At 38.5% G+C, this 22,321-nt stretch overlaps 1 pseudogene; it reads left to right on the forward strand.

The window, feature by feature from the left end:
* Window positions 1–1,878: 1,878 nt before the first annotated feature.
* Window positions 1,879–22,321, forward strand: part of LOC101554522 (grpE protein homolog 2, mitochondrial-like) — a 50,938-nt pseudogene continuing 30,495 nt past the window's right edge.

Here is a 22,321-nt window from a genome sequence, read left to right on the forward strand (position 1 = left end):
CTGCATTATGGAGCCCTGCTTGACCCCAATCACCTTCTTCATTACCATACTATAACAAAAACTTTCTAAAGAATGTTCCTCCACCGTTTGTTTTCGGTACATGTAATGCATGTTCATTGTATGTTGCTCAATCACACATTCTCACCCTCCTCCCTCATGAATTGATATGAGTTTACTGGAAAAAATTTCTAGCATATGTATAAGATATGCCCTCACCATATCTTTGCTGGGCATCAAACCAGACCCCTACATCCTTACTTAGATGCTTGTGCTCCAACTTGATCTGGTAGACCTCGTTGGTGACTTAAGTTGTTTTCATGTGGTAACACTCTTTACTCTACTTAGCTTTTGCAGATGATATACCTGCTTCAATGTAAAGTTTATATAGATGCTTGTATTTATCTAATTTGTTTATGTTATACATTTAACTTCTTTACATATATGATTTGCAGTTTTCATTTGGGCAGTTTGCTTTTATTGGTTTTATTCCCTTTATGTTTGTTATGTCATTATTTTTATCTGCTATTTAATCAATGTTTTTAACTATTATAATCTGAAAAGTTCAATTTAAAGTAACAGTGATACATAATGACTTATTTTAAAATTGTTTAAAATTCAAACAATTCACAACAGACATTATTGGCAAAGGTGCTGATAAATAGATCATTTTTACAAATATAGTTTCTTTGTAAAACCATTTAACATCTTGTGATGTAGATTTTTATTATATTCTATAACAAAGTATTTAATGCATTTTGACATAAGCATTAATATATGACAATGTCTACCAAATAACATGAAAGTATAACAAAATATTTTATTAGTTAAAATTGAAGAAAAGATAAATGCTTATAAATTGCAATTATTTATAACAAGTAAACTATTTTGGGTAATGTTTAATGTCACAAATACTTATATATAAAAACATAATACATTAAAAATTAATTTAGTTCCCGACCAGGAACATCAGAAATGAGTGTCAAACCCCGCAATGACACTGAGGTGACCCGCCGCTTCCTGCACAGCATTATGGACTCACAGCTCAGCCACCATTATCTAATTCTGAAGAGGACATCCTGGCTATCCCAGTCACATTAGGCCAATAGTCCACTAGCCTGTTCCAATCAAAATACTCCCCCAAAACACCGAAATAAAAGTGAACACAAAGAATTGAACAATTCCCCAAAAGAACACATCTCCTGAAACCACACTAGTGACCCCACGTAAGGCACAGAGGAGCACCAAAGAGGTAGTACTTTTTTGTTGTTTTTTGGGTCACACCCAGCGATGCTCAGGGGTTACTCCTGGCTTTGCACTCAGGAATTACTCCTGGCAGTGCTTGGGGGACCATATGGGATGCCGGGGATCGAACCCGGGTCGGCCTCGTGCAAGGCAAACGCCCTACCCGCTGTGCTATTGCTCCGGCCCCAGAGGTAGTATTCTTAAAGAGAGGAAGATAAAGGACCATCATCCACCAAGCCGATCTAGAATCATCCCTTGAAGAGAGAGTTGGTCACTGATAATGAACTAAAGGGACCCACCTCCATATTACCACAGCAACATAAAGTGACTGCACAGATCCCCCACAAGGAGTGGATGAAGAAAAGAGTTCTGAAGCCTCATCAGGAAATTCCCACAAATATAATCTCTCAGACATAGAACTCAGAGATGAAATGTTGAGGATGTTCAACGAACTCAAAGAAACGGTAGAACAGACATCCAATAAATTAAAGGAGGACATGACAAACAGTGGAATGGACAACCAACAAAATACAAGAAGAAATGAGAGCAGAAATAACAAAGCTACAAACAGATGTGTCACAAATAAAGGATTCAATAGAGGAAATAAAAAACTCAGTGGGTGCCCTCAACAGTAAGATGGTTACAGCCAAAGACAAAATCAGTGAGCTTGAAGATGAGCTGCAGGAAGATTACAGGCAACAAAAAACAATGGTAGTAGACCTCAAAAGAGCTCTAGGTGAATCAAAGACCTATGGGATGATTCCAAGAGGAATAACATTAAAATCATCGGAGTACCAGAAGGACAGGGAGGCAACCCCAGTGAAAAAGTCACAAGTAAAGAAATCATTGCTGAAAAATTGCCAGAGCTGGAGAATGCAGGCATTCAGATCCTAGGAGCCCAAGGGTGCCAGCTAAAAGAGACCATAAAAAAAAAAGGCTCCAAGGCATATCATAGTCAGAATGATGGATGCCACTGATAGAGACACAGTAGTGCAAGCAGCAAGATCAAAGAGGGAAATCACATACAAAGGAGCACCCCTTAGATTTACAGCAGACCTATCAGAGGAAACCATCCAAGCCTGAAGGCAATGACGGGATATAGTAAAAATAACTCAATGAAATGAATGCTTCACCAAGAATACTTTATCTGGCTAAGTTCTCACTCAAATGCGAAGGAATGATACGGTATTTTGTGGATAAACAGCGTCTCAGGAACTTCATATACTCAAAACTTAAAAGAAGGACTAAAGGGGCAATCATAAGACAAGAAAAACCTTTACAAGCACAACAAACCCCTACTGAAATATGGCACAAAACCTTATGATAATAATCTCTCTCAATATCAGTGTTCGAAATACACCAATTAAGAGACAAAGAGTGACAAAATGGATTCAGAAATTGAACCCAACACTCTGCTGCCTACAAGAAACACATCTGAACAGTCAGAGCAAGCACAGACTCAAAGTCAAAGGATGGAAAACAATCCTGCAAGCAAACAACTCCCTCAAAAAAGCCAGGGTGGCCTTACTAGTGCCCGACAGCATAGGTTTTAGGTTGAGAAAGATTAGAAGGGACAGCAAGGCCATTTTTTATTGTCATCACTGTCATTACTGTCATCCCGTTGCTCATCAACTTGCTCGAGCAAGCACCAAGTAACGTTTTTTATTAATCAAAGGATATGTACAGAAGAAAGAAATCACACTCCTAAACATGTGTACACCCAAAGAGGGACCAGCTAAATACTTAAAACAACTGCTAAAACTGCTAACAGATTTTAATGAGGGCATTGCTAGCAACACGGTAATAGTTGGAGACTCCAACACAGCCTTATCACCTCTGTATAGGTCAACAAGAATAAAACTCAGCAAGAAAACAATGGCTTTGAAGGAAGAAATAGAAGAGAGAGGGCTAATAGACATATACAGAGCTTTAACCCTTTCCAAAAAAGAATGTACGTTCTTTTCCAGTGCACATGGAACATTTTCCAAAACAGACCATGTGCTGGGTCACAAAAAATACCTCAATAGAATCAGGAAGATAGAAATTGTATCAACTATCTTTTCAGACCACGATGCACTGAAGATAGAAGTTAATCACACACAGACATGGAGAACCAAATCAAACACCTGGAAATTAAAAGATTCAATGTTGAACAATGAGTGGGTTACGAAGGAAATCAAAAGATACTTGGAAAAATGTAAGAATGAAGACACAAGCCACCAGAACCTATGGGACACAGCTAAAGCCATGTTAAGGGGAAAATTTATAGCTCTGCAAGCATTCCTCAGGAAGGAAGAAAGAGCCTACATAGATAACTTGACTTCACAGCTCAAGATCTTAGAAAAGTACCAACAAAAGGAGACCAAATCAGGTCGAAGGGAAGAAATAATAAAATTTAGAACAGAAATTAATGACATGGAAACTCAAAAAACATTCTGAAAGGTCAATGAAACCAAGAGCTGGTTCTTTGACAAGATAAACAAGATTGATAAACCACTAGCAAGACTCACAAAGAAATAGAGAGAACGAACCCTAAGAAACCGAATCAGAAATGAAAAGGGGGACATCACAACAGAAACCAAAAAGAGGGACAGACTTAGAATGTACTCAATTGTGGACTATGAAGTCTGAAAATGGGAGACTAACACCCAAGGATAGTAAAGATAACTACCAGGAGATTTGCTCTACGGCTTGGAAGCTGGCCTCACATGCTAGGGGAAAACAGCTCAGATAGAGATGGGACCACCAAGTAAAGGGTGTTTAGAGGGCCCACTCGGGATGGGAGATACAAACCCAAAGTAGAATATAGACTGAACATGATGGCCATTCAATATTTGCATTGCAGACCACAAAACCCTAAAGGAAAGAGAAAGTAAAAGGGAATGTGTCTGTCACAGAGGTGAAGGGGGGGAGAGCAGAGAGAAATGGGGGGGGGGGGGTTGGAAGGGATACTGGGAACATTGGTGGTGGAGAATGGGGCACTTGTGGAGAAAAGGTCAATGGATTATTATATGACTAAAATGTAAGCATAAAATATTGTAAGTCTGTAACTGCATCCCACGGTGATTCATCAAAAATGTTTAAAAGATTAATTTGACAAAGGTCTGGGGTAGAAGACTGTAATATGGTTTTGGAGGGTGACACGTGGTGGGTATTATTTGCCTGAAACTATTATCAACAGTACTGTAAATAATGATGCCAAGTAAAAAACAAACAATGCAAAAATAGAAATTTCTCATTCATGTCTTATGGTAAATATGTAATGCTACTTTAATAGAGAATAATTTTACTCAGAAGTAAATATTCACTATTCATATTTTACAAATGCATTCTTGACTCATAATGAGATTGAACTAGAAATCAATTGTAAGCTATCTATAATTTACCAAAAGTCTGAATTTGAATTTTATAAAATTATTCTAAAGTTCTGAAGGCAAAAGGGCAGTTATTAGTGAGTTTGTAAATACACTTAACTTTTCAATTTGAGAAAACTTGAATCTGAATGAGCTGTAGCGATAGCACAGTGGTAGGCATTTGCCTTGCATGCAGATGATCCAGGTTTGATTCCCCCACCCCTCTTGGATAGCCTGGCAAGCTACCAAGAGTATCTTGCCCACATGGCAGAGCCTAGCAAGCTACCTGTGGCGTATTCAATATGCCAGAAACAGTAATAGCAAGTCTTAAATGGAGACATTCCTGGTGCCTGCTCAAGCAAATCGATGAGCAATGGGATGACAGTGACAGTGACAGTGAACTGAATATCCCTGATGCCCTTTGAATGTTTGTGTTCAAAGTCTTCATGGATTTGGGAGGTAGACCTCTCTGTGGTCTAAAAAGTTTTCTTTCTTTAAACTGATATATCCTCTTTCAGAAGATTCCAGAGGGACATGACCCAACAAACATTTGTTGAATAAATTTAAAATGGATCAATCATGAAATAAATAATCAAATACTAAAGTGCAAGGTCTTTATCCATTCTCTTACTGAATCACAACTAGAATTAAAAGAAGCAATCAGTTTCACTTGGCATACCATTGTTCAAATGTTTAAAGAGTGTTTAATAAGTCTCACAAACTGATGAAGTTAGATTGAGTGATGGCGGCATTGGAAATTTTGACATATTGAAGTCAAAGTTGTACCCAAAGAAAGAGCTATATTTAAAATGATGACTAACTTAAATCAGTATATGAAAGATCTAACTATCCATCCATAAAAATAGGTAAAATTTAGTATCTCTAAGAACATTAGAAACTAAAATCATTGGTTAATGCACTGTATTCAACTTACATATATCTACTGGATAATCAATTCTGTTATTAATTAAATACTTTGAATATGCATCAGAATCACCTGGAAGTCTTAAAAATTACTAACCATACAGATTCAACTGCAGTTTTTGATTTAATGGTTCTCTCATAGTGCTTATAGATTTGAATATTTAACAAGTCTCAGATGAAAATAATGTTTCTGGTCAATGGACTCCACTTCAAAACTATTGCTCTTGGCATATTATAATTTGAGGAAAATCATAATCTTGTTATAAGAAATTATTGGTGTGGGGCTGAAGAGATAGCACAGCAGGTAGAGCATTTCCCTTGCACGCAGCCGACCCGGTTCAATTCCTAGCATCCCATATGGTCCTCTGAGCACTGTCAGGGGAAATTCCTGAGTGCAGAGCCAGGAGTGACCCCTGTGCATCACCAGGTATGACTCAAACAGCAATATATATATATATATATATGTAAGTAGTTATTTTCATTAGATCTAAACATATGACTGATAAGTAGTGATAAATCACATATCATATTTGTAGAAAACATACGTCCTTTCTCAGCACTAAAAGCCCACATACACAATAAATTAATTTTGGAATTATATCTCACAAGTAAAGATGTGTAAAATGGAAATCTAGGTAAAATTTTTAGTTTTCTCTTAATTAATTTTATTTTATTACGAAGACAGCCTGGAACTGGAGTGATAGCACAGTGGGTAGGGTGTTTGCCTTGCAAGTGGCTGACCCGGGTTCAATTCCTCTGTCCCTCTCGGAGAGCTTGGCAAGCTTCTGAGAGTATCCTGCCCACATGGCAGAGCATGGCAAGCTACCTGTGGCATATTCGATATACCAAAAACAATAACAAGTTTCACAAGTTGGTGGTGCCTGCTCGAGCAAATCAATGAACAATGGGACGACAGTGCTACAGTGCTACTAAACAACCAAAGAATACAATGTCACTGTATAAATAGTTTACTATTGATGATCTTTATTCACAAATCATTATTTAGGTTAGAAAATGATCTAAAGTGCACCATTCTGAGTTTGCTTTTACTCCTTTGTGCTTAGCTATAAATTTAATTAGTTCCATTTTTTGTCCATTATAAAGCTTTTTGCTTACATAAGTGAGAATTGAGTGAAAGCAAATGAAAAGACTGCCTACAATATATATTTTTATGCAACGTAAATGAAATGGTGGGGTATGTTTTGTGTCAGGTCTAGGAAAAGTGTGAGATAAATGACAGAGAACAATATATGTTGCATTGAGAATTGATTTTAGCTAAATTTTTGCAAAATCTTTTTCAACTATTCCATTCAAATCTGGTGTAAGTGTACATGATTTGGCTTGGGGAGTCATTATTCTCTAAATACAAATATTTGTCAAACCTAAGTATCTTTGTATTAAATATCAAACTATTTTTTTCTGATTACGGGATTATAGGGAAGCCAATTTTGGTCAGATCATTTATTAAAGAGTTATAAGGACCCGGATTTTTTTTCACCTCACCTAACAAATACAGAATTTCAGCTGTAAATCAGGTACTCATTATTTATGATTTGTAAATTTTCAGACTATATTCAGTTTTTGATTCTACTAGTATTGAGAAACATGAAAGTAATTAATCTTTAATTTGAGAAAGATATTAAGGTGACAAATATAACAATAAACTCATTAGGATGAGGGGCAGAGGAGATAGCTTAAGTGATTAAGCACATGCTTGGCATATGCACATAGGTCTTTGAGTTTAATTCAGCACTTTGTGACCACAAGTACCATGAGGTGTGACCCATCTAATACAACCAAATAATGTTAAAAAATTAGCAGAGGTTTATTTTACACTTTTACTACCAAGTAGGACTGTGAAACTGTTTCCATTTTTAGTCCTAATATTATCTCAATTTCCAACAGCAATATTGAATGCCATTGCAGGTTGAGGAGTTGTACTCTAGTGAGGTAAGATTCATCTTGCTCCTCAATGAGTTATTTATTATACTCTTTCTCACTCAGTCTTTGTCCAAGTGATGTTTTCCTGCTGTTGGTGTAACGTTAAACCAGGTTCAGTTATGAATGGGGAGAATGGGGAGAATAACACAACAGGCCATTTGAGAATACTCCTGAGGCTCCTCAGGCCCCCAAACTCCTCTCTTCCTTAAAAAAGAATCAACACAAATCTAGAAGGCAGATCTGGGAAAAGAACCATGTGACATTTTTCACGTGGAGGGGATGACTCACACCCTCCAAGGATCCATTAACCAATGACACTGGCCAGTTTGAATGGCTTTGAGACAGAACTCTCTCAGGTTCTGCCTGAAATCATAAATTTTTTTCTAACCTGTTTTCTCAGAACCAAAGCACATAGAACACCAATAATAACATTTTTTCTTGCATAAACTTGAGTCTCTTTGATTGGCATCAATAATCTAATGATAATATTATATCTTTGAAGTGGTGAGTACCCAAATTTTGATTTGATAAACACTGGGGTCTTTAGATTCAGAATTAGTTATATATTTGAAATGGAAACAGGATTTATTGTTTGCTGAAGAGGGACAACTTCAAGTCTTTCAGGAGGACAGGGAGTCTCATTTGTCCAGGTGCCTATTATTAGGGATTAATTTCGCCAAAAACTCCATAAAAGTGGTTGAGTCACTGTTTGGCCATCTTGAATTTAAACTTACCTCTGTTAATTCTGCTCAAGCCCCATTTTTGGAACATGGATATAAAGGAGCCCAGGGAATAAAATTTGAGCTTCTAAGAACCTCAATAATGCACTTCTTGTTCTACAAAGTTGTGGTAACTTAACTAAGTGGACCCTGACTATTGTATCCTTAGGGTTCAAAAGAGCATTCCTCCAACCTCTCTGAAGCCTGTCAGAATTGATTATCTTTTTTTATAGAGTTCAGGTACAATGTTGAAATTCCATTGAAGTTTAGATGTACAAGATTACTATATTTGGCAAGACCAAAATATCCATGACCTACTACCATATATGTCACCTTTAATCAAATGTTATTTGTGTTCAACCACAGATAGACTTCCTCCCACTTCTTGTTAATGTATTTTGTACTTCATGGTCAAGGGTTTGTCATTGTCCCATTACTATTTTGTGTTTTATTTTTCTATATTCTACACATGAGTGAGATTATCTGTTACATGTCTTCTTCCCTCTGACTATTGTAAATATGAACAGAAAAACCTAAGGGAGTACCTGTTTCCAATTCTGGGTCACCTGCAAAGGAAAATGGTTAAGCAGGTACAGTACATGGAATGGAGCTGTGCCATTCATTGCATGTCCAAAGTAAATATTTGTTATAAAGATATATAAAAATATTTATAAATATTTATTATAAAAGGAAGACTAGATAGGTTAGTTGTTCTCTGGTATTAATTTTAATTCTTGAAAATAATGCATTTAATTATTTTGTAATGTTTTAAAATAAAAGAGTGAGAAAGATATAACAGGTAAAGAATGAGAGACAGAGAATGAGATATATCAAAGATGTTACCTTATAAAAAAAAAAGAACTATGGTTTCCAAGGTCAGTGATCAAAGAGAGAATCCAGTCACCTAAGCTTTTGAAGCAGAGAAAGAGTTATGTTTTCACAAAGTCATCAAGTGTGAATGATTTTTATCAATCAGCTTTAGGTAGGACAAATTCTGTACCCTAGGGACTTATTTTATTTTTATTTTATTTTAGTCACTGCACTTTATAACTTTAATACTCTGTCAATAGTAGTGTTACATGCATACAACATTCCAACACCACACTCAACCGGTGTGTTCTTATCTTAGATCTCCCCTCAGTTGTCACCCCATCCCTCCACCCCTTGTCTCTACTCCTTCCCTCCTCTATTCATCCAAGTATCTACCATGGTCAGCTCTGTATGCCAGTTCTTAGGATTTTTACTTTGATGATTCATTATTCCCTTACTATGCATCTTGATGTCCTATATAAGACATACTATTCTCTGTCTTTTATCTCTATCTACCTGTCCTCACTGAGGTCCACCCTCCAATTCCATCCATATAGTGGCAAACTGCATGGTTTCTTCTATTTTTATCTGAACCATATTCCATTTTGTACATATACCCAGGTACCACAGTTTATATCTGAGGCACAATTTATTGTATGTACATCTATATCTATACATCTACATATCCATATATATATATCATAGTTTCTTTCATTAGCCATCTGCTTGGGGGCACTCAGGTTGGATCTTGGATATTGTTAATAACACTGCGATAAATATAGTAGCACAAATATCTTGCCAAAAACAGCCATTGGCGGCCCTTGGGGCACTCAAATATTGTATTTTTTTCATGCTTTCAATGGCATTTTTCTAGTAGTTGCAAATATAATTTCAAGGTCATTGCAATGTGTAACAGAACAATCTGTAATGCTATACTTTGTTGAATTATATTTAGGAGGGTAACAAATTAAATTCTTCATGATACACAGACTTTTAGGGTTGACTCATAGATTCTCAGCATTTTCTAAGGCTAAATATGTGTTACAGAATTAAAAAGAATTTTATCTTATTGTTTATCAATCTTCCAGACATGGTCAATTTAGTTTAATCTCAACTTCCAATTATCTATATCACAGTAAAAAACATAAATAAATATAAGTTTAGTTCAATAAATATCCTCTAGTTACTATATTATTAACCCAACAGTAGCATATTATATAAACTGGAGTAAATTTACATAGTATTTCTTGACTTTTATGTAAATATGAGATAATTTATTTAGATGTTTATATAAAAATAAAGACTGGGGAAGGAAGATAGAAATAATTTATTACTAAAGAAACATTAAAACAAAAAAGACTTACCTACAGCATCATGATATTTATATATTGTGTATTTTACCAGAGAATTATATGAAAAAATAAATTACCATACTCACACAGTTCATTTAAAATAGTCAAAATGCACTTCATAATGTTAACTTACTATAAATATGTTCCCTAGTTCATGACTTACTTTTATTATAATCCTCCCATCATGGTATTAAAATTGCTACATCTAAAAGGACCTGGAAAATAAACTCTAAGTGAAAGTATCCACAGTTTCAGAAAATGCTTGAGTTATACTGCTATTTTAAGTTTCCTTTAGAGATATTAGTTTTAGAACCTCAGAAAATGTTTCAATTCCAAATATGCCATATGGTCATCATTTCAGAAGACAGCACAAAAGATATATGGGCTTAGTAAAAAAGTGAGGCAGAAATTGCATTAGAAAAACATGAAAAATATCAATTTCTCAGAGTCTCTGGATGCCACTCAATTTCTCAAGGATGTGTTTGAACTCTGAAAACTGATCCACTGAATTGACAGTTGTAGATCAAGATCAATTGATAACCAATGTGTGTGTGTATGTGTATGTAATGTAGAGCATTTTATACAAACATTTTACCTGTGATGTTTTTCCCTGAGAAAATGTATACTTAATGTAGTAGAAAAATAGTGGCACTTGAGTGAGTTGTTTAGGATTTGTGGATTATATGTAATGACTGTATTGACATTTGTATTTTGAAGAGAAACGGCACATTTTGAATATCTTCAGATTCATGAAAATACAAATCAGCATAGTACTTTCAATAGTTTCCTTGTCAGTTTATATTTTAATGACAATTTTTGAAAGAATTAAACATATGTCATAAATTGTTCAAGATCTCTTCAAGAAGAATGAGACAGTGTTAGTAGTTTATTATGCTAATTGAACTCAAATTGCACATACATGCAAAAAACATTTAAAGACAATATTTTAGGTAAAGCAAACTTGTGTTCACATTATTTTTTAAAATGTATTATTTTTTATTAATGAATCACTGTGAGGGTACAGTTACAGATTTACATATTTGCGTGCTTGTGTTTCAGTCATACAATGCTGAAATAAATACAATACCCATCCCTCCACCAGTGCCCATTCTCCTCCACCGATGACCCCAGTATCCCTTCCACTCCCCCCATCCCATCCCCTCCACCCCACCCCACTTCTGTGATAAGCATTCCCTTTTGTTCTCTGTCTCTCCTTTTGGGTGTTGTGGTTTGCAATAGAGGTATTGAGTGGCCATCTTGTTCAAACTATTTGTATTCACATCATTTCTGTCTTTTTATACACTACATTAAATTTTGTGGGATTCCTATGTATGTCCAGCAGTTTCTTTAAAATTTTAATTTGAAGCGCTTACATTTAAATTTTTTCTTTGGACATTTTCCTTTTCATTTTAATAAATTTATTAAAAAATTGTGCCACTCCACTGGCCAAGCAAGTGAAAACAGAGATAAATAAAAGGGACTTTCTCAAACTAAGAAGCTTCTGCAACTCAAGAGAAACAGTGACCAAAGTACAAAGACAATCTACAGAATGGGAAAGGATATTTACGCAGTACCCATCTGATAACTGGGTTGATATCAAGGATATACAATGCACTGGTTGAACTCCACAAGAAGAAAACTGCCAACCCGATCAAAAAATGGGGTGATGAAACGAACAGAAACTTTCCCAAAGAAGAAATCTGAATGGCTCAGAGGCACATGAGAAAATGTTCAACATCACTAATCGTCAGGGAGATGCAGATAAAAACAACAATGAGAAGGTCCTGGGAGGGGGGTGTTCCCGGCGCGCCTTCTGCCCAGAGATGAACCGGGAGCCGCGGCACGAGAAACAGACCCTCCGCACCTATTGACTGTGATCCTGAGGTCTCCTAACCCATTTTGGCACCAGAGCGGATTCCTGCAGCCATGCATTTTGACTGTGAACTGAGCTACAACCTCGTGCAGCCCGGGGAGGGATTATTTTGCCTCTCCACCCCATTTTTCTGAGCGAAAATGGTGGCAGCGGTAGCAGCCACGTGGTGAGAGCCACCCTCTAAGACCCCTCCACCAGGAGGTAGGACTTTCTTTAGTGACGTAGCCTGTAGGTGGTCCTGGGAGGGGGGCGTTCCCGGCGCGACTTCCGCCCAGAGATGAACCGGGAGCCGCGGCACGAGAAACAGACCCTCCGCGCCTATTGACTGTGATCCTGAGGTCTCCTAACCCATTTTGGCACCAGAGCGGATTCTTGCAGCCATCCATTTTGACTGTGAACTGAGCTAAAATATTAAAAACCCAAAACCACGCAGCTGCTATCGCGGCCGCGCAGACTTAAAGTCTTCACTCTTAGCAATCAAGAGAAATTATTAGATGATGCCTATTCAGCAGGCCTGATTATTTGGGAAAATTTCCAGTCAATAATAGTGAGTTCTGTATGGAAATATGGAATGTACTCAATATATATAGAGAATAATGGGAATATCATTAGCTACTTAGATGGGGGGTGGGGTGGGAGGGGGGTGTATTGGGGTTCTTGGTGGTGGAACGGGTGCACTGGTGAAGGGATGGTGGTTTAATCAGTATTTGACTGTGACTTAAACCTGAAAGCTTTGTATTTTTTTCCTTTTTTTCACGGTGGTTCAATAAAATATTTCTTTAAAAAAAAAAACAACAATGAGATATTTCACACCACAGAGACTGGCCCACATCCCAAAAAACAGAAACAACCAGTGTTGGCGTGGATTTGGGGAGAAAGAGAATCTTCTTCACTGCTGGTGGGAATGCCGACTGGTTCAGCCCTTTTGGAAAACAATATGGACAATTCTCAAAAAATTAGAAATTGAGCTTCCATTTGACCCAGCAATACCACTCCTGGGAATATATCCCAGAAAGGCAAAAAAGTATAGTAGAGATGGTATCTGCATTTCTATGTTCATTGCAGCACGGTTTACAATAGCCAGAATCTGGAAAAAAAACAGAGTGCCCCAAAACAGATGACTGGTTAAAGAAACTCTGGTACATCTACACAATGGAATACTATGTAGCTGTCAGAAAACATGAAGTAATGAAATTTGCATATAAATGGATCAACATGGAAAGTATCATGTTGAGTGAAATGAGTCAGGAAGAAAGAAACAGACAGAGAAAGATTGCACTCATATGTGGAATATAATATAACTGAGAAGTACAAGTTGGCAGTGATGCAATTTCTGGCAGATATTTCTCTGGACTTAGTTACTAAAATACTAAAATACAGAAACTCAAAACCGTGAGGTCAGTAAGTGCGGTCACTCGACCTCATACCTCTTCATTCTCAGCAATGGAAAACAAATTATCAAATACTTCCTTTTCAGCAGGTCCGACTTTAGGGGGGAGACTTTCCAAACAATAATAGTGAGTTTTGTTGAAATATTTAATGCAATCAAAGTGAAAGTAAAGTGAAATTTATCAGTTACACAGGCAGGGGAGCTAGCTAGGGGTGTGGGGAGGGCTAGGACTGTGGGGGGTTAGGGGTGTGGGGGGACAGGGTGGAGCTATACTGTGATTCTTGGTGGTGGAATATGTGCACTGGTGAAGGGATGGGTGTTCGAGCATTGTATAACCGAGACTTAAACCTAAAAACTTTGTAACTTTCCACATGGTGACTTAATAAATTTTTTTTAAAAAATAAAAAAATAAAACAAATCGTGCTTTTCTTATTTCCTATATTGTATGTATGCACATGAGTGCATTGGACACTGAGAGACACTTAAGACCAAATCATTGGCACAATGAATTTAAGAAGATTCAGCGTAGAGATGCATGTTCATTAATTGTAGTATCCCTTAATTGACTGACCCAAGCTCTGCATTGACTCAGAAACTGGAATTTCCGAGGTAGGATGTCAACTTCTACTGTTTGTGTGGACTCTTGTTAAGACTTTAAGTTCTTGATGTAGATGGTAGAAAATTTAAATTCTTAGAAAAGCTATTCTGGCTTATATTAAGAAAAATAGTATTACACTTACACCAAGATATGAAATTTTCTCATGATGCCTTTTAAATATTCATTAATTTAAAAAGGTGGTATGAGCTGGAGTGATAGCACAATGGGTAGGACATTTGCTTTGCATGCAGCCAACCGGGGTTCGATTCCCATCATCCCATATGGTCCCCTGAGCACCGCCAGGAGTGATTCCTGAGTGCAGAGCCAGGGGTAACCCCTGTGTGACTCAAGAAGCAAAAAGAATTTAAAAAGGTGGTAGAATTTATCAAACTATTTAAATACAATAGTATGTCAGTAGCACTGTAGCACTGTCGCACTGGAGTTTCGTTGTTCATTGATTTGCTTGAGCGGGCACCGTAAGGTCTCCATTGTGAGACTTGTTGTTACTGGCTTTGGCATATAAAATATGCCATGGGTAGCTTACTGTGCCGTGGGGGCGGGATACTCTCAGTAGCTCGCAGGTCTCTCCAAGAGGGCAGAAGAATCAAACCCGGGTCAGCCTTGTGCAAACGCCCTACCCGCTGTGCTATTGCTCCAGTCCATAGTAAGTCAGTACAATCAGAAAATAAATCCTTATTATAAGATTTACAATATTCTCTTATTTAAGCTAGAGATCACTCTATAGAAAATAGATGATAGGTTGGTAATAACTAGCTAAATACTTTGTGGGCTATAAATATGCACAATAATTTAGCGCATTTATTTGGCTGCAGACAACATCTGATATTCCTCAAGGGCTAATTTTTGTTCTGTGCTGAGGGATCACTACTGGTAATGCTAGAAGGATCCTACAAGATGCTCATCATTGAAGAAGGTTATCAAAGGGCGATTGCCTTAGCCCCTCTACTAAGTAGTGTCTCTTTTTAGGAAATCTATCACTTTTTATTTTTATTAATATTTTGCTTTCAAGAATAATGAAGATATTGCTTCTCAAGGGAACAAATATAGGGTAAAATTACTAGAAGCTTCATTTAAAAGATTAGATTTTCTTAGCATTGATTCAGTTATAACAAACACATTTTGTGTACATTTATTTATTTGTGTGCATTCATTTATTTGAATCATTTCCTATCACACTTGTAAGACTTGGAAGGTAAGAGTCATTGAAGCAGGTATGGATGGTCACACACTGTGGGCTGTTATATGATAACAAGTTATATGTCTCTTGCCTAGAGTATCAACCATTTTCCTGAATCCCTAACACAGTAGCAAACTCATTAAAATATCAGAATCTTCACAAGTTTTGACATGAATCTATGGGAAAACAGTATGACTTTCATGGAATGGTGGTTTCGTGCGTATTTTCTAATAAGTATTTCTTTATCATTTGCTTTATGTTTTATTCAGAACAGTTTTAATTGATGAAATTAGCAATTATGAGTCTCACCTCATTTTTCCTTACTTTGAAATATATTTTATTATAGTCCCCATATATGTTTACTTTTAAATTCATTGATTTACTCATATTTACCATAGTATTTTTCTTTTCATCTCTCACTCGAATACATATATTTTCAACAGGATAAATTCTATCTATAAGTCATTATGGCCATAAACAGTCCATTCTTTGTATTTCATTAGGCCTTAGTAAATATTCACTAGGTTTTAAATTTTATACTCAGACCTACAATATATCAATTCTATGCCCAAATTTAGTATATTTGTTGAGTATTCTGTTTAATTTTCTCTAAGTTAGTTAGTTATTCTGGGAGTTAAGATACATTGAATGGGGCAGGAGCAATTGTACCATGGTCAGAGTTCTTGCTTTGTATGTATCTGACCCGGGTTCAATCCCCAGTATCACATATGGTCTTGATGAGCCTGGCCAGGCCAGGAATAATTTCTGAGTGCAAAGCCAGGAGAAACTCCTGAGCTTTGTCAGGCATGGCTCCCAAAACCAAACAAACAAGAAGGGCTGGAAGGCACAGCAGGTAGGGTATTTGCCTTGCACATGACTGACCCGGGTTCGATTCCCAGCATCCCATATTCTCCCCCGTGCACCACCAGGAGTAATTCCTGAGTGTTGGAGGTTTCGATCCTTTCAGGGCCCTCATCAATAGCTGTTTGAAGGGATGAGAATCCACTCTGCTGGGTTGTGAGTGAAGTGATACCAGTCCAGGCTCCTGCCAGTCCAATTCCAAACATGGCTATAGTTAGAGTGGATATTACCTCACTCTTCTGAAAGGGCTTATGAGTTACCTGTGGGGATAGAGTCTCCTTCATAGTAGAGGATTCAGGGAAGCACAGTGACCATCACATAAAATTCATTTAGTTCCATGTTGAAAACATTAATTTTCAATGATCTAAGAGAACGGTAACAGGAGTCTGGATACTAGAACAATTCTGCAGATATATTTTCAAGAGTTTTTACAACAATGTAATCTGATTACGGTTTCTTTTCCTCAAAATGCCACCTCAAACTTCCTTTACATCCCTTATGTCCTGTAACTTTTCCACTTCAAAACCAACTACACTTTGACAGGTTTGCTTTGCTACTTTTAACTGATGATATCTCCATCCATTATTTTTCTGATTTAAGACATATATCTATATTCCTTATAGTTATCCCACAAGTTTAAACAGGACTTGGTACATGATCTCACAACTTTGGACACAAGTTAACAATCATCTTATTTAGCATGACAAAACTATTCTGTAGTACCATTTCATAAGCATTACATCAGTTCTATAGATTTTCAAAAAGTTTTAAAGATGCTCACAACTGAAGTTCTTACAACATATATTCACTGGGCAAAAGTTCACTTTACATTAGAAATTAACCAGAGATATCTTTAGAATTCTGATTTCTAGGAAAACACAGATTATAAGGATTAAAACACTCATAGATTACCATGAAACAGTAAGGATTTCACACTTGTTCTCTGAGGATCACAAAGCACAAAGTTCTCTGAGGATCAGGATTAGATTGATACTGTAAGTCCCAGACTAAGTCCTCAGGCCAGTTCAGCCTGTGCTTCCCCATTCAGGTCCTGTGTCTCTGACTCTTCCTCAGATTTCCTTCTGACTTCCAGCTGAGATCTGCTCTGGATTGAAATTTGGAGGGTTGTGGAGTCTCAGGTGGTCTGGAGACTGAGCCAGGAGGATGAATTTTACTCCAGATGAGGCCGTAGCAGGACCCAGAGTGCATTAATAAATCTGTCATTTGTTAAAATATAAGCATGGACTTTTCCTCCTACAAAGAGGTTTCCCACTATTTCTTTTTTCTTTTAATGCAAATATAAGAATCAATTGTTTCCCAAGCCATTTGTTATTTACAAAGTTGCAAGAACCAAATACCTGGAAGAGTTAGCAAGTCTTATCTGTTGGGCAGAAGTGTGATTAGAACTCATTGTTGAGGTTAAGGGGGGTCTGAATATCCAGTTTTTAACTGACACAGAGCTTGCTGAGCTGGGAATGCAGGGGGATGGGCAGACCCAGGGAAAATCTTTAAAAACTCTCAGGCTGACATCTTAGATTAACCCCTTATAACTCTATGCTAAGCAGCTTTAAAAATTTTAGTTACCAGAAGTCTCAGAGATCAAATAAAACACAGGTACGATAAGTTTTTCAACCAATTTTGCAACTCTAGAAAATCATATTTTAAACTGAAGCATTACTCTTTGAACCTGTTTTCATATATTATGATTATTTCAATTCACAAGATTCTCTAGGTCAAATATTCTAATCCTGTGCAGATACAAATATGTACATTGGTATAATAGCATAAGACCTTTGGACCATCATTTTTTGTGAAACATGGGAAAACCTCTGATTTAATTTCGATAGTTTTTGTGCCCTAGTTCTTTCAAATCACAAGCTTTCTACACCAGATGCTTTTAACAATTCCACAATACAAACATGCTTTTAGACACAGAAACATTTTTACTGCCACTGTTTATGGAGGCATAAGAAAATTTATTTTAATGGCTTTTGTACCTTGTTGTTCCTAGAGTGGCCTTAACTTTTCATTAAAGTTGGCTGAGACTAGTATGATGCTAGTAAGATAAAGCCTTGCATTCTTTGTACTCTTATCTCACTTTAGTTTCAGGCTCTAGATCTGTGTTTTTTCCTAGATAGTACAGATCCTTAAGTTCAAAAGAATTTCAATTGTTAATACCTATCAAAGTTCTTCCAATAAGAACTTTAAGTTGAGAATTTCAATTTCTCTGTAGGTGCTACATTCTGATTAAAAGTCTATGTTTATACCTGGTCTAAAAAAATTCCAAAAATACCTAGACCTTTTAAAGTGCTGGGCTGTATGTCGCTCTGACCTCTCTTGATAATTTTGCTTGCCCAGAATTTCTACTACTGACTTCTAACTGGCTCTAACACTCAAGTGTTCCACACAGACAGATAGACAGACAGACAGACAAAAAGACAATAAACTGACTAAAAATACCACATGTACATGTGCACACATCTGCAGATGATGGATCAATCTGACCCCTCAAAAGTGGCAGGGAGAAAACTGATAGACTAAGGAAGGATCAGTCCCCAGGGCAAAGTTAGCCCTGTCGGCTGATTGGGAACATTAGACCCTGTTTCCCAGTCTGACCAGCCAGCTTCCTGCTTGTAAAATAAAAAATATATGGTTCAAAAAGCGCTTTTGTTGATACAAGCCAGCAAAATTTTTCAAAGTTGTTGAAACCTAAGGTGGTCAGATACTAGCATTTTTTTTTTTTTTTTTTTTTGGTCAAGGCTAGCTCTGCAGCAGGGAGTAGTATTTTGAGTAGTATTTACTTATCAGACATGGGGATAGGCTGCCTTAGTGACACACTTCTTTGTTTCTGATATCAAACGAACAATTAATCATATGATCTTGCATTTTTCACTCCCCTGAGTCTTTTCAGATCAGAAACATAGGGGTGTTCCAGGGGCTAGCTGACTGCCTGAGATGCCCCTTTGGTCAGGGCCTATAAGGTTAGTCTCTAATCCTCTGACAATCTGTGGGTGGATGAACCCCGTGTTCCCAGTGGGGTCTGGTCTACCCACTGGACCAGATCAGTGGTCTCAAGGGTCAGCTGTCCTCCTCCTATCCCTTTGACCGCTGGCCCTGCTCTAAGGTTCCATTCTGGGAGGGCCTCCTCAATCCAAATCATAGTCTGTGATCTGGTCCAGTGGGTAGACCCCACTGGGAACAGATCTGTGGCTGAGTCAAGCTGCCCTTTGAACTCTTTGCTGTCCAGCAGTATGGTTATCTTTGGTCTAATCCCCCTGATAATGAGGATGCTCTAATGTACATTGGGCTCTTTCTCTTTTCTGTTAATGAACCTGGGGTTTGCCCCTCCTATAGTTCATTCTGATTCTGTAAGGCTGCGGCTAGCACCTGGGTCTGATGCATAGGGGACCCTAAATCTTGGATAGCACATATCCAATTATCCATGGAGCCAGTTTTCATGCCTGCACAAGCAGTTCTATGCTCCATTGTCATGCTGTCCCATACCAATAGTTTGATAAACTGATCTCTTAGCTTCCCTGGGGAAAACTTGTGCTCGATGCTCTTTTGGACCCTGTCAACAAAAGTTGGGAGGTCTTCCCCTATCTTTTCTGCATTCCATCTGGGGGAGCCTCAGTGGGACCCTCTCCCGAGCTGCCTCCAGGCTGATAACACTAGGCCACGAACCTAACTTCGATAAGGGTCCAGGATGGTCTGCGTGTGGCATTCTTCCTTAAAGAAAGCACCCCATCTGATATTGGTGGTGGGGAATGTGCACTGGTGGAGGAATGGGTGTTTGATCATTGTGAGATTGTAACCCAAACATGAAAGCTTGTAACTATCTCACGGTGATTCAATAAAATAAAAAAAAATTAAAAATGAAAGCACCCCATCTGGGTGCTAGGGAGCACTGCATGACAAAGGGCTCTCCAGTCTGCAGTGGTCCAGGGCTAATGGGTTAGCCCCTGCAGGATGGTATCCCCCCACGGGGAGTTGGGCCCATCCTCAGCCACTGCCTTTTTTTTTTTTTTAACTCTGTCAAGTCCCCAGGTTCCCAAGGATACCAAGCTGCAGGTTGGGCTCTCTCTGGGTTGTGATTGATGGGGAAGGCCCAGAGGGGTTTCCAGTAATCCTTTTCCAGTCTCGGTCAAAAAAGGGAGCATAGGCTCCTTGTGTAGGGGCAGTGGGGTGAGAGTGTTCAGACCTGTCTTCCCCCCGAAATCTCTTCAACTATTTCATCCTCTATATCCTGACCGGTGATGGACAGTCCTGAAGTGACTGCTTGCTTAGTACTAGGAGAGACGTACTATCTTTTCTCCTGAAGCATGCTTTTAGGGCTGCTATTGTTGCATGAAAACCTGGCGGGTGTTTTTTGCCTGTTTTTTTCTGCTTTCTATAAGAAGCTTCTCTACCTGGTCCCAGGTGTCCAACGAAAAGAGGTCCCCAGTAGGGATCCAAGGAGCCATATTAAGGATAGTGCCCCAAAGCTTAGATGCCCCATCCTCAGAAAATTCTAGCCCCCGGCTCTTTAGCAAATAGCACAAAGCCTTCAGAGCCGGATGATGCACCTTCTGAATGGAGTTTCCCATGATATTGGGGAATCTAGTGGGGCTGAGAAGATCAGGATAGATGATGGTTCCACTAGGAGACCACCGAGGCAAAGGAAAGAATACAGAGGAGAGGTTCAGCAGCATCTGCAATAAATGGTGACAAATGGAATGCTTATAAACGAGTGTCTGACCATTGCACAGTTTTTCTTCTGCGGGGGATGCAAGTTTATCTGGGACTTGTGGCTGTGACCCCCTTATCCTATCACAGGTGTCTTCAAGCGGTGGGCTCTGTAGTGGCATTTAAGTGCCCAACCCATGCCTTCGGGGAGACATAGCCGGCCTAAAGGAAGCAACCCTTGCAAAGACACACAGCGAGAATGAGACAAGATGCCAAGATCAAGATGCCAAAGTCCTGCGATGAAACACAGATATACAGAATATATGCTAGGCACCACATAGACTGGGGGAGAAGCGAAAACAAAGTGGGAATTGACCAAAATAGTCCTGACTCAAGGAGAACTCTTCTGGTAGTTTGCCTTACTATCAGGGGGCAGAACTTGAGTGCCCGTTCATTCCCCTACCTGAATTACCAACCCCGTGTCTCCAATGCAGTTGCCTATTTTACTGCATGGATTCGGGGTGACCAGGGGTTCATACCTTGCTCCAGCGACATCCGTGTTGTCCATGTCCATGCTGTCCCTGTTCAGGGCACCAGTTGTCAGGGTCTGGCACACTGAAGTATGAGCCCCGAAGTCACTGGACTTACTCCCTATGGGAGAGGGAGTGGGAAGGGGAGAAGCCTCTGACCTGGCCCTCTGCTCACCGCGGGATTCCTGCTGCCCCCGCAGAGAAAAAGACCAAGAAAGAAGGTCACCGAGCAGAGTGGGGGAGTCTGGTGATCAAGCAGTCTCCGTTGACTTTTATACAGGGGTTTTTACATGTGTGTGCAGGGGCAGGGCACATTCCACGCATGTATCATGCTTATCTCGCTGAGCTCAGTACACATGCTAGTTAATGAGTAGTATTCCCCAATCTCAGGGCCGGGTTAACGAGCTCAGGCAAATGTTAACTGTCACACCCCTCATCCCATTGTCCCCTCAACCAGAGTGCCTGTGTGTGGAATGCTGGAGTGTGTGGAATAAAGGGCCCCTGGGCCCCTGTAAACAGGGCCAGCTTTTGCTTTCAAGGACAGGGGTTTAGTCAAAGTCTCAGCCTGGCTGTTGAGACCCCAACAATTTGTTGATAGGCTTTCAAATGATCTCTCTAGCAGGAAAGTTCCTTCAACAAACTTAACACTAAAATAGCTACTTCCAACTGGCCTTATATGAAGAAATAGCTCTAAACAAAACATAAGCAGAGCTTGTATTTCTCTGAGAGTAATCCTTACACAGCAGAGACAGGGTTTCTTTCCCTTTTCAATATCTTTGTTTCAAAACATTGGGACTTAGAATCAGGGACTGAGATTATATTTTATAAATTAGTATCATTTGTGAGGTGAAACTTAAAACTTATG

This window comes from Sorex araneus, chromosome 1, assembly GCF_027595985.1.
Source record: "Sorex araneus isolate mSorAra2 chromosome 1, mSorAra2.pri, whole genome shotgun sequence".
Lineage (NCBI taxonomy): Eukaryota > Metazoa > Chordata > Mammalia > Eulipotyphla > Soricidae > Sorex > Sorex araneus.